This window comes from Onychomys torridus, chromosome 11 (assembly GCF_903995425.1).
Source record: "Onychomys torridus chromosome 11, mOncTor1.1, whole genome shotgun sequence".
NCBI lineage: Eukaryota > Metazoa > Chordata > Mammalia > Rodentia > Cricetidae > Onychomys > Onychomys torridus.
In genome coordinates, this window is record NC_050453.1 from 39,717,696 (window position 1) to 39,732,010 (window position 14,315).

The 14,315-nt window shown below is 44.0% G+C and overlaps 1 protein-coding gene across 1 annotated transcript in view; it reads left to right on the forward strand.

The window, feature by feature from the left end:
• The first annotated feature begins 227 nt into the window (after positions 1-227).
• The window catches only part of Cacna1e (calcium voltage-gated channel subunit alpha1 E), a 472,757-nt gene continuing 458,669 nt past the window's right edge, over positions 228-14,315 (forward strand). The window contains 1 exon segment of the mRNA XM_036202180.1: positions 228-683. The gene's annotated coding sequence lies outside the window, so the exon portion shown is untranslated.

Genomic DNA, 14,315 nt, shown 5'->3' on the forward strand with positions numbered 1-14,315 from the left:
GAGGAGGAACTGCCCCGGGGGAGATCCCGGAGCTTCAGTGGAAACCACTCGCGGAAGTTTGAGGTCAGTGAACTTTTTTTTTTTTTTTCAGAAACCCTGACCTAATTTTCTGGACCCCAGCCTGGTTATTACACAGATCGGTGGATAAACCCAGCCTTGCGCTGCCCCCCTGCCCCTCCCCGCAGCCTCTGCGCGCTCCCGTGTTCTCTTGCCCGCCTCCTGCCTGCTCCGCACAGCTCTCTGGGGCTGCGCTGCCTGGACAGAGAGATTTGCTCTCCGTTTGGATACCCTCCCGTCTTCTCTTCTCCTTTGTTATTTATTTCCCCAGCTGCCCCCCTCTGAAGGGGCAGGTGTGAGAGAGAGAGTCTTTCTGATTGCCAGAAATTTCTTTTGCACTGTGTGGGCAGGAGACAGATTTTTTTTTTTCCTCCCTCTGTCCCCCGAACTGTCTCTTTTCTCATTTATTAATTTTGTTTTCCGTTTTTTTTCCCCTCCCCTGCGCCTCTTTCTGCAGACTTTACCTCCTTTCCCCTTCAATTTCACTACCCCTCTTTCCTCCCTCTCCCTTCCTCCCTCCCTCCCCCTTCCCCCACCCTTTTGCTCTTTTAAAAGAATTCAGTGATGCCTCGGGATTACTAGCACACCCTCCTTCAGCTGAGCGCGGGACTCTGCATTAATTCAAGGTGAGTGGGGTTGGGTGTTTGCAGCCGAGGATGGGGCTGTGCCAGGGTGGCCTCAAGCCGGGCTGCGCTGCACACCTGGAGGCAGCGCAACCCCCCCTGCTGCTGCTACCTGTTGGGGTGCGTGGACCTCGGAGGAGGCTCGGATCTGGGCCAGACCTTTTCGGAAGGCTCCTCACCAGCTCGTCTTCTGCATCCCGTTCTTTCCAACTTCTCCAGCGATTGCGGCAGCTGGGACAGTACCCTGTTGGGATGTCCTATGAGCGAATTGCATGCCCCTGGGTGGGGTCCTAGGGGTAGCATTTGGCTTACATTTTTCACCCCCACAGCTAGGGAGTCTCGCTTGTTGCCACAGAAATGGAGCCCCACTCCTGGTTGATGAGGGCCTGGGGATTTTCACTAGCCTCCGAGCCTCTCAGAGCCCTTCCATGGCTCTAGATGAAAGCAGCTCGACAGTCCCTAACACTGGCAAGTTTTGTGGGGGACTGTTGAGAAAGTGTTCAGCCAGGGGCTGAGCTTCCAGTGAAGTTTCTATGCAGGAGGCTACATGTGCTTTTGGAGGTGACTCTGGACTGGTGTAGAGCGGCCTGGGCGCCTGGAACTGCTAGTTGGGGCAGACATGTGGTCCTTTCCTGAGACGGGGACTTGGATGGAGAATACCAGGAGGAGACCAGGCTGGAGTGACTTGCTTTTTTTTTAAAACAGGATTTGGATGTCTCCCTGAACAGAATGCTTTTCAGGGGCAGAGCACCCATGCTCCGTGCCTTTTATGTTGGTGATCTAGACAGAATGATGGCAGACACTTTTCCCCCATCTCCCCCATCTAGGCTTCTGCCCTCAGGTGGGGACCTCTGGCCTCTTGTCCAAGGTATATGCAGGTTTGGGGGAGGGGAAGGTAGGGATTGAGGTGGGGGTCTTTGACACATCTGTGACTGTGACAGATCAGAGCCAGTGTTTCAGGCTGAGTAGGCTGGTGGATCACCCAGACCTGGGAACAGTCAAGCCTTCCCAGGTTAGTGTGTTGGAACATTGACTCTTGTTCTTGGGGGATGAGACTTACATTGTGTCATGAGGACACCATCCTTACATTGTATCATGGAGACATCATCCTCTGGGGGAAGGCAGAATATCTTAATCCTAAGGGGAGGCTGGGAAGCCTGACACCAGAGAACTGTTTTCATGAAAGGAAGAGATATTTCTAATATGGAAATAAGAACACTAGTTTATTGTGAGAACCAGAAGAAGAGAGGTTGGAAGGTGGGGTGTAAGATGTTGAAGGGAACTTTGTCGTCTGTTCCCGGTAGAAACTGCTAGAAAATAGAGCTCCCTCTCTTGCAAAAGTGTGGTTCTTGTAGGATTGTTCCTGTCTCCAGTGCCCAGAAGAAGATGGCCTTATGTTTTATTGCTTTCTACAAGTCTCTTACCTCTAGCCAGGGAGATGTCTTTGCTACTTTGGAGTATGGGGTGATTATACTGTTTACTGTCTAAGTCTGGGCACTTTTGAGGTTGTGTGGGAGCTAACTGGACAGAGACTGACTATACAGATAGAGATGGATGATGGGCATATGACTGAACGCATGGTCAGAGGTATGGATAACACACATTGCATTTGTGTCATGTCTCATAGCCTTCCTGTTTGGAACAGTTCTGACTCAGATTCTAGGACTTCTTTTCAATTCTGTGTGCAAAATTCAAATTGAAAATACGTATTTCTGGGTAAGGGATGTAAATCAATAGTAGAGTGTTTCCTGAGCATGGTCAAGGCCCTAGGTTTGAGCTGCAGCTACAAACAACAAACAAACAAACAAACAAACAAACAACAAAAACCCCAAACAATGAAAACCAGATTCTGTGAACTGCCCCTTTCCAGAGTGGGACTTCATGCTTAGATACTGCAGCCACTTTGAGGGTGGTTTCCATGGAGCCCTTTCTGTTCCTAATCTGCTTACTTGTGGGATTTATGAGCCTGGGGCTTCCAGGAAACCATCTTGCCAGGAGTTGTAAGTGAAGGGTTAGTGGCAGTGTGATGGAGAGCAGTCGCTGTCCACATGCACAGGGCTGAGCCTTTGGATCCATGTTGTCACAACTCTTGTACTTCTTTGAAGTTGTGATTGAGTATTGGGCTTGAGAGAAGGGAAGTGGGAGAGAGAAAGAGAGAGCTATAGATAGATAGATAGATAGATAGACAGACAGACAGACAGATAGATAGACAGACAGACCTACATGTTGTCTGGGTTTCAACTGAGAAATCCACATTCCAGAAGCATCATTTTGCAAGGAAATGTCAGTCATTTACTTCTTTGCTGTGTTAGGGAAAGATGAGCCTTCTTAGGAACAGGCCAGTCCCAACTTCTCCTTTCCCCTGGAGCCTGTGGATCTTTCAGGCAGCTAAATCATTTTGGGCTTTGAACGAAGAATTAGCTACTACTTATTGAGGGCTTTAGTTTCTGGGTGCTGTATCCAGCAGTTTCTATACCTTACCATAATGAATCCTTGCAAATCCTATCAAGCATGTACCTCCATTTTATAAATGAAGAAACTGAAGCTAAGAAAAGTTAGGTAACTTGTTCAGGTTCACCAAGCAGTAGGAGACAGAGCCGGGATTAAATCCAGGGCTGGCTGACTTGCTTTCCACAATGCTTCCTCTGTGCTGAAGTGATGGGGTCAGTGGGCATTTAAAGCATAGGTTCTCTGTAGGTAGAGAGTGAAGTCTGTCCACTTGTCTGTCTTCCTGGTTCTTGTTTATGTCACTTCTGACTTCTTGTCAGTAGGTAATATCACATTGTTTGATGTCCATGAAGTTTGTGTCCCTTATTCCCTTCCTGGCCACTTGGAGTGATCTTTGTCATGGATCCTAGTCTAGTGTGCATGTGAATCCTGCCTGAGGAGCAGGGATTGTCTGATGGAAAGGAAAGGTAGTGTGTATGTCACTGTCTGCTTCTCAGTGTCAGTACATTTTGGTTAGGAAGGTTTGCCTCACTCAGGATGTTAGTGACTGACTGGGAAAGGGCCTTCCCACCTCTGGCTTTCCCTGAAGGGATTCTGTAGATCAGTGACGAAGCATGCCTGTCCCCAGTTGATAGGGCCATGGGTGCACCCAGATGCCCATTCCAGCATGAAAGCAAAACTTGAGCTCGAAGTAGGTAATTCTAGACATATTTCTAAGTTTATACCCTTCCATTTTACCATAGATCACTGTAGGACCTGAAGTAGAGACCACAGAAGAACACTATTTACTGGCTTGCTTCAAGACTTGAGGTCAACTTGCTTTCTTATATAGCCCAACTCCATCTGCCTAGGGATGGTACCGCCCACAGAGGGCTGGGTATTTTTCCATCAATTAGCAATCAAGAAAATGCTCCTCAGACATGCCTACAGGCAGTCTGATGGGGGCAACTTTTCAATTGAGATTCCTGCTTCCAATATGTGTTAAGTTGATAATCAAAATTAGCCACTGGAAGTCAGCTCTGTTCCTTCTGTTGCCTTCTCTCTTAGTGGTGATAGATGGAGGAGGCCAAGTGAGAAGAGCAGCAGCAGCAGCTCTAGGTCTCCAGGGGCAAGTTAGTTATGGACTGGAAAACCAGGGTGATTTTTATGGCCCGAAGAATGCATTTCTTCTTCCTGGTGTGTGCTCCCTTGCAAGGGAGAGCTAGGAAAAGCAGAAAGTGTAACAGTAGGTTAACAACCATGAACACTATGCCCTGACTCATGAGCTGAACAGTAGGGGAAGGGGATGAGGGTGGGAAGCAGGGACAATGGGAGTGGGTGGTCTCTAAAGAGATAGAATAATAGTGAGTAATAGAGTAAGCACCATAATTATCTTTATGGTGCTTATAGTGTGGAGGGGAGCTGGGATCTGGGCCATTGGACCAAGTATGCATTTACAAACTCTAAAGCTACTTGCAACAAAAAAGCTCAGCATAAAACCATTTGTTACAGTATGGATGAGCTTACACGAAGCCAGGTGCCTTCCTGACAGAAGCAAAGAGGTAAATAGGACAATTGGCGTTAAGGCTGTCTGCTTTGGCATGAACATGAGGAATTAGGGCATTGTGCTGTCCATGAAACACACTTAGACTTGGAATTGCAGTGAGTGAGACTCTGAAACAGAACGGAGCCTCACTAAAGATGAAGTGTCTCTCATTTGTGTTCTTTTGGCATTGATTGGAAAGAGTCATTCTTTCAAATTCCTGGGCCTTTATAATTACATTGGCCACATTTGAAAAGAAAATTCTCTCGTAAAATTGAGTCTAGGACCGAGGTGCACAGAGGCACACTACAGATCCTCATACAGGGCTGAAGTTGGCAGATCAGTAAGTTAGGGGGAGTCTAGCAGCTGGACGGGACTGGAGGAAGGTGTGATTCTGTCTTGGGCACACAGCCTGTGGCAGGGGAGGGAACCTGTCCTTGTGGGCTTTTGTATACTTTCTGGCCTGTGTAACAACACAGTCTAGGGCTGATGGATGGGCTCACTTGTTACTGACTGAGAGGCTGCCATAGTTACAAGAATATAACTGCATCTTTTTGTCCCTCAGTATCATCTAAATGTACACCTGGCCTTTTTCTAGGAGAGATGGGAAAGTAGTGCTGTAAGATATGCTTGTGTGTGTGTGTGTGTGTGTGTGTGTGTGTGTGTGTGTGTGTGTGTGTAGAGGCTAGAGGACAACCTCAGTTGCTGTTCTTCAGATTTAGTCTATCTCTTTTTGCTTGTTTGAGACAGGGTCTCTCACTCACTGGCCTGGGCCTTGCCAAGTGGAATAGGTTCTCTAGCTAGTGAACCTCATAGGTCTTCTACCTGTGTCTGCTTTCTTAGCACTGGTGTTACAAGTGCATGTCATCATGCTCTGTTTTTTTTTTTTTTTAAGGGTGGGTTCTGGGGATTGAACTCAGGTCTTTGTGCTTGTAAGGCAAGTGCTGTAGCAACTGAGCTTTCTTCTCAGCCCCTGGGCACGGTTCTTGGTCTTAAGTGATGGTTTTTCTCCAAGTAAGTATAGTACTTTAAGAAAGCGTTTGTCTTAACTAACTGCACGTTCTCTGACTGTAGCCTCCTGAGTCTGGTCTTGCTTTAGTCCTTGTTGGCTATGTGATCAAGAGAGTCACTCACACCTCCCGACTGTCAGCACACAAGCACTGGATCCCATCTGTCAGGTCATCAGTGATCACAAGAAGCCTCTTCCTATTTTAAGATGAATGACTCCTTCATGATTCTGTCTTCCTTCCTTCTTTCTTTCTCCTTTGTCTCCCCCTCTTAGCCTTGACTAGTCATGCAATAGACTTCTTTTGTTTGCTCTGTTTACTGAATAGAAATTTTATGCTTTGCTCTTAATTTAAAAAGTGATGAGAAACATTTTACATTTTTGCTTCTCAAAAGGAAAGTGGGTTGAGTTACTCTTGACTTCTTTAGTCCTTGATTGATGTTTTCTCGAATGTAACAATCCTAAATACAGCCAAGTCCTACCCGTCCACAGAGAAGGGCTTCACAGTTACAGATGGCACACGCCCAACTTCCAGATTCTCTGTTCCTTCATCACAGCTCTGGGTGAGCTGCCCAGGGCTCAGGTCTGAGTCGTAACTGGATCTACCTCTGTCCCCAGGTGAGGACAGGGTCAGCTTGCAGCCTTAGAACCTGAGTACTGGCTTAGAGTGGCCCTGGGATGCAAGAAGAGGAAGAGCCTAGGCTGGGGATGGGAGCCACAAAGCCACAGTGTAAGCCCTAGCTCCATCACTGGGTGTGGACATTACTTAGCCCTCTCTTTCCCTTCTTCCTTCATCCTTCCCCTCTCTCCCTCCCTCCCTCATTCCCTGGTCCTCATCTATTCCCTTTCCCTTCCTAATTCCCTCCTTTTCTTTCATTCTTCCCCTTCTCTCTCCCCCTCCTACCTACTTCCCATTCCTCTTCCTGTGTTTTCTCCTTTCTTGTCTCCATCTCCTGCCCGCCCCCCCATAAGCATAGCTCAGGGACCAGTTCTGAGTTGGGTAATGAGTTGGATCCTGAGAATACAGCAATGAACAAGACAGCCAAATATTCTACTTTCATAAAATTTATATTCTGCTACAGAGAGAGTGAAATGAAATCGGCCCGTGATGAATGTTATTCAGAGGATTAATCTGAGGCAATGTGGTAGGGACAGAGTGACTCTAGATTTGACATGTCACCAAAGACTTGTGAAGAGGTGATATTTAAGCCGAGGATCAGAACAACAAAAAGAGGAAGAGGATTCATATCACCGATTTTCTTCAGCATGCGAGGAATAAATTCAATGCTATGTGAAATTGTTTTATAGACTACAGAATAAACACAGCATTTTATACCCCAGACAGAACTCTATGAGCTGAGCACTGTGATTCATTAATATTATCAATTTCACTACCTAGCATAGTAGTGAATGTGGGTTGGATTAAATTACAAATGGAAATGGGGAGTTCAGAGGAGATCTTTAAGACATAAAAGCAGATGATGCCTGTGACAGGCATTTGTCAAAAGAAGCCACTTTCTTTCCATTCCTGTTGCTAATGGGCTTGTCTCGTGATTTCTATCCACCTGTTTTCCTGGGCAGCACCAGGGCCTGGAGAGAGCGGGGGATGGTATTACAGAGCTGGGAGAATTCCCAGGCTGTTCCAGGTTAGTTTCTTGCTTTCCAGGGCCATTTTAACTCAGAACAGAGGTTGGCTTATCTGAAGGTGGGGAGAGTTCCCACAGGCTTCCTTTCTACCCACATACCTCTGAGGGAGACCGCTCTTCCCCAGCCACCAGGCCAGGTTCCACTGTCTTTAACTCTCCTCTCCAGCCCTGCTACACCTCACTTTTCTCCCCAGCTGTGGAGGAGACCTCAGTCCATTCTGTGCTCGTTTCCTGTGACTCTGCAGACCCACTCCCCTCCTCGGCCGAGGGCTGAGTCAATATAGTTCACCTGCTACCTCCAGTATTGTGAGTCACAGCTTTTCAAACATGGAGGTGTGAATCCTTTAACTTCTAGGTCTGGAAAGGCTTGGGTGGTAGTTGAGCCAACAGGCTATGTACTGCCCTGCCCCTGAATTCTTATTCTACCATAACTTAAAACCTAGAACTAGGACCCACACCCTTTAGCAGGATTACATATTCAATTTCTGGACAACTTGAGGACAAAGTCCAGTCCTAGAGTATGGTCCCTGGACAGCAGCATCAGCACCACTAAGAATTTCTCTGCCCACCACCAGAGTTCTGAGTCAGATCCACTCTGGGAGTGGATGCCCATCAAGTGAATCTGATACATGTGGAAGTTTGAGAAACTTGGTTAGAAGGATGGATGGAGGATAGTATTGGGTACTGGCCCTAGGCCAGTAGTGTGGTGCTTATCTTCTGTCTCTGAGCTAAGGAACCATTATTCACACTTTAGTGACGAGCAAAAGGGCAAAAGGAGATAGCTATAGGTAGTGGAGCCCGAGTTTCATAAGTTTTGGTTTCCAAGCTGGAACTATTATAAAGTTTGGAGTCCCAATTAAAATGCATATATTCATGGATGCATGTAACTAATCATTCACATTTTAATGCTAATAATTTTCTGGTCATTTACAGTGGAGTGGTGAGTAGAGAATTTGAGTATCTGAGACTGGATACCAAAGTACCTTGCTTGTATCTTGTGGGAACTTTCCCCTTATGGCAACTCTCTTCCCTAGTGTTGACTGGCCTTCTCCAGAAGGAACTAAATGACTGATCCTTCCATGCAGATGCTTCCTGGTCAAAACCCAGAGAGTCCTCCTGCCCCACTTCTCTTGTTTCAACTACCATCCACATGCTGTTCACCTCCACATTTATTTTCCAATCCCAGGATCCTCTTTTCTTCAGAATTTCATCCCAGTTGGACAGTGGATATTTTGACTTTAGTACTCACAGCATTGCATAGTCCCCTTATTTAAAAACACATCCACACTCCTCTACCCTCCGACCACATAGCCTCTTGCAGCAAATGATAGCGCCGTTCATTCTATTAACAAGCCAGAAACCCAGGAGTAACTATGATTCCTCAGCCATCTGCCTTTGCACTCACCTTCCCCTTAGCATTTACCTTGAACCTGCCTAGTCTCTGCATGAGAACATTCCAAACCACAGTGACTTCTAGGAAGCATCCTGCATCCCCTTCGTGTACCCATGGGTCCTTTCGTATTCTCTTCGCATCTTGGGCTTACCCCTGCCACCACACTTGAGGAAGTGCAGTTGCCGACCTCCTCATAGACTGTGAGGTCCTGATAAGAAGGATTTTGTCTCTTATCAGTGTTTCTTTAATGGTTTGCCCTTCGTGTGCAGACAGCAAGCCAATAATTTAGCCAAGTGAAGAAGCCACTAGGATTTCTGGGGCAAATCCTGATTTTTGCTTCTGTCTGTTGTGGTTCATTTTCTCTGCAGATGGAGGGCATTGCATTCACCTCATGTCTTTGATAAGGTCCTTATCACGTGTGGATTGCAAGGACCAATCAAATCCAGAGACAGAGTGAGGAGTTGACTGAGGTTGGGATATGATGGTGCATGTGTGTGTGTGTGTGTGTGTGTGTGTGTGTGTGTGTGTATGCAGAAAGTATTTCTGTGAAGCTGAAGTGGAAGAATTCTATATTCTTGCCAACTTTATACCCAACAAGTTTCAATATTTTATTATTTTTTATTAACGAATAATTATTTATTAATGAATAGTAATCTTTGATTACTTTATGTATGTATGCAATGTATTTGTATCTTATTAACCCCCAGTCTTTCCTCTAATTCCTCCCAGATCTGCCTCCTCTTCCCCCCTTCCAAGCTTCATGTCTTCTTTTAAAGACACATTGACCACCCAGTACAGTTTGTGCTGCCCGTATACCTATATGTGTGGGACCATCCCGTGGAACAACCTACTAGGGACCATGTCCTTAAAGAAAACTGACTCTCTCCAGAAGGCATTAGCTATCCAATAAGCAGGATGGAGGAAAGGTGGGAGAGGGGTATCTAGCACTAAAGATGTTTTTAAAAGCCATATGGAGCCTTATTTTATAAGCTTCACACACACACACACACACACACACACACACACACACACACACGTGTATATCCATATGAAAGTGTTTAATTGTAATTATTCTCCAAAAGGAATAATGTTCCTCCTAGAAGAAATGGGATCCTTAGTTTGTCTGTAACATAGTAACTGTTCAGTAAAACTTCAGAAGGGGCTGTGGTTAATGGCAAGGGATTTCTATTGAGAGAACAAGGACCTTCAGGTCACTGGTAAGACTGTCTTATTCTTACAGGTTTCAGTACCATCTTTATGCACCCAAACTCCTCTATCAGTTAGTTTTTCTGTCCAAGAAACCATCCCCAAACTCAGAAGTCTAAAAAAAAATGAACATTTAGTATTATTTTTTTGCAAGTTTGTGGGTTGGTTTATCTTGGGTTGGTTTGGTTGACATTGGATGGTCTAGTTATCACATATCTAAAAGCTGCCAACTGGAAGCTCTTTCTTTATGGTCTCTCATATACCTATTTGCCGAGTGACATAGAACCATATGGCAGAAGGGACAAGAGAGTCCTCTGGGATTTCTTTAGAAAGGCACAAGTCTCATTCTGGGGCTATCACACTAGTGAGTGGATTTTAACATACAAATCTTGCAGTGACAAAGCATTCATACCACAGGAAAGAGAGGATGGGCCAGTGTGCAAACCTTTCCAATCCTTCACCTGTGACACATTTGCTGTTGGTTTATTGCCTAAAGCAAGTCCCACAGTCAAGCTCAGAGCAGTGTAGGGAGTAATTGTTCAAGGTGTGGATGGTTATAAGGATGTATGAACAGACTGAGGCTTGCTTGGTTTGGGTGCTCTGAAAAGTAGACACCAAGATGGGATGAAATGTGGAGGGATTTTGTAAGAAAAACACCGCTGAGAAGTAATGGGGAAGGAGCTAGAAAAGCTGGAAAAGTCGTTAGTTGACCATGCCATTCAGACTCTTGAGTGACAGACTGAAGGAAAGCAGGTTGGTGCTAGGCAAAGCTCCCAGGAAGTCCTTGAGTGTCCTGAGCTAGAAGCGTCCCCTGCCTTGCAGGAGTGCGGCTGCCTTGCTGTTCTTAACCCATCCTCTCTGTTTAAATATAGTAATGGATTTCAGAGCCCCACAGCTAGGGCTCTTGGCTACAGTTGGAGATCTTCTAGGCACATTCTCATGGTTACTGTAAGGTCATTACTCAATTTGTCACAACTCCGAAATTTCTATTTCCGACTGAGGCCTCTCTCCTGAACTTCAGACCTCTATATTCAAAACTTTTCTTAATCTTTCCTTTTGGCATCCCACAGGCATCTCAGACTTAACGTATCCAAGTTAAATTCCTTACTTACAATGAATATTTTTGTTAGGGTATGTAACAACGGGCTGTTTTAACGTTTTACACACACACACACACACACACACACACACACACACACACACACATCATTGCACTTTGCCCATGTTTCCCCTTTTCACCCATTATTCTGTCCTTTACTCTCCCTTTTGGTCTTGTTTGTTCCCTACATAGCCTCTCTTCTGCTTTCACGTCATATGTATGCATACAATTTAAATATAGATTCTGAACATTAGAGAAAATGTGCAATAATTGACTTTTCCCCTATTACCTCTCTTGTTTGCCCATTCCTTTAAATGCTTTATTCTTCCATTATAGTCCCATTCTACTGTTTCCCTCCTTCTGTCCCTCCCTCCGCTCTTCCTCCTTTACTCTCCCCCCTTCCTCCCTTCTTCCCTCCCTCCCTCTCCCCCCTCTCTCCTGCATAGGATAGAAAATGTGATATTTATCTTTCTGAGTCTGGCTCATTTTGCTTAGCATCATGATCTCTAGACCCATCTAATTTTCCAGTAAATAACATAATTTCATTCTTCAAAGCTCCATAAAACTCTACTGTGTATATCTCATTTTCTTCATTCATGTGTTGATGGGTGTGTATCTAGGAAGGTATATATCTTGGCTATAGGGAATGGTGTGGAAGTACACATGGGTGTGCAAATATTTCTGTGAAGTGCTTATTTGGATTCATTTGGATATATACTCAGAAGCAGTAGGGCTGGATCATATGGTAGTTTAAATTTTAGTTTTTTGATTGAACCACCATACTAATTGCCACAGTTGCTGAATAGTGTACATTTCTACTGACAGTAAGTAAGGGTTCCCTTCCCCCACATTTTCATTAGCATTTGTTAGTTTTCATTTTCTTGATGGTAACTATTCTGATTATGAGGTAGAATCTCGATGTAGTTTTAATTTGTATTTCCCCATGGATAAGAATGTTGAATTTTCTTCATATATTTATTGACCACTTGTGTTTCTTCTTTTGAGAAAATTTCTGTTCATTTTTCTATTTATTGACTGGATGGCTTTTTGTTGAGTTCTTTATATATTCTGGATATGAATCTCCAATCAGAAGTTTATTTAGCAAAGATTTTTTCCCTGTCTGTAGCCTATCTCTCCACTCTGATTGTCTCCTTTGCTGTGTAGAAGCATTAATTTCATGAGATTCCATTTGCTAATCCTTGCTGTTCTGGATAGTGTTATGTCAACTTGTCACAGCTAGAGTTATCTGAAAGTAAGAAACCTCAGCGGAGAAAAATGCCTCCATAAGATTGAGCTGTAGGGCATTCATTTTCTTAATTAGTGATTGATGGAGAAAGATCCAGCCCATTGCAGGTGGTGCCATCCCTGGACTGTTGGTCCGGGGTGCTATAAGAAAGCAGGCTGAGCAAGCCTAATGAGCAAGCCATGATGAGCAAGCCAGTAAGCAGCACTCCTCCATGGCCTCTGCATTAGCTTCTGCCTCTAGTTTTCTGCTCTGTTTGAGTTCCTGTCCTGACTCTGTTGATGCTGAACTGTAATGTGGAAGTGTAAGCTGAAATAAACCCTTTCTTCCCCAACTTGGTGTTTCATTGCAGCAATAGAAATCCTAACTAGGACTCTTGCCATTATTTTCTTGACTATTGGATTTCCTTTAAGAATGTCCTTAATTATGCCTATATTTTAAAGTATTGTACCTGTGTTTTCTTCCACTAGTTTCAAAGTTTCAGGAATTACATTTTAGGTCTTTGATACATTTAGAGTGCTTTTCTTTGTGCAAAAAGAAATGAATCCAGTTTCATTCATGTACATGTAGCTATCCATTTTCCCCAGTACCATTTTTTGAAGAGATTGTCTTTTTTCCAATGTATGATTTGGCATCTTTGTAAAAAGTCAGGTGACTGTGGCCGTGGCTGTGAGGGTTTGCAGCTGAATTCTCTATTCCATTAAACTGGTGTGTTGTCTGTTTTTATGTCAGTACTGTGTGTGTGTGTGTGTGTGTGTGTGTGTGTGTGTGTGAGAGAGAGAGAGAGAGAGAGAGAGAGAGAGAGAGAGAGAGAGAGAGAGAGAGAGAGAGACAGAGAGAGAGACAGAGAGAGAGACAGAGACAGACAGAGACAGACAGAGACAGACAGACAGACAGACAGACAACGGTTCTGTAACAGAGTTTGAGATCAGGATTGTGATGCCTCCAGCACTGCTATTTGTGTTTTAGCAGTTTGGGGTGTTGTGAACTTCTATATGGACTTTAGGATTGTTTTCTTCTAGCTGTGTGGAGAATGTCAAGGAAAGTCTTTCCATCTCCTGGTGTCTAATTTCTCTTTTCAGTGTTTTAAAGTTGTCCCTATAGAGATCTTTTATCTTCTTGGTTAGGTTTGCTACCAGATGTTTTCTGGATTCTCCACCTGGTTTCTTTCTTGGAAAGTTTACTACTGGTGTATAGAAAAGCTACTGACGTTTGGGTATTGTTTTTGTATCCCGCTACTCTGCTGAAAGTGATTGTCAGATTGAAGATTTTCTTTAGAGGTTGTTACGATTTTTAAAGCATAGGATTGTATCATCTAAAAATAGAGTCAATTTACCTTCTTTTTAAAAAAAATGTATTCTTTTAATTTCTTTCTCTTGCCTTCCTGTTCTATCTAAAACATCAAGCATTATATTGAAGAAGAGTAGAAAATGTTTCCTTTTTCTGTGTGTCCTTACTGGGTTTTCATATCAGAACAGAATAACATTGGCTTTATAAAAAGAATGTGACTCTGTTTCTCCACTTTCTACCTCATGGGATAGTTTGAGTATTGTTGATGTTAGTTCTGTAAAGATCTGATAGAATTTGGTTGTGAGTCTGTCTGGTCCTTGCCTTTTCTTTGTTGGGAGAATGCATTAATGCTTTAATCTCATTGCTTATTATAGAGCCATATAAGTTGTTTACATCCTCTTGATTTAATTTGGGTAGGTCATATGTGTCTTTTCTAATATTTTAGAACATAGATTTTCAAAGTATTCCTTAATGATTCTCAGGGTTTCCTTAGTATCTGTGTTGCCATCTTTTCCATCTCTAATCTTATTAACTTGGGTCTTCTTTCTTTGTATTTTCGTGGCCATAGGGATCATACCCAAGGCCATGCTCATGTTAGACAAGTGCTCTACCACTAAGTTATCACCAGTCTGTCTGTCTATCTGTCTATCTATCTGTCTATCTATCTATCTATCTATCTATCTATCTATCTATCTATCTATCTATCTACAATCTATCTGTAATCTATTATCTATCTATGGATCTATCTATGTATCATCTCTCTGTCTGTCAGTCTGTCTATC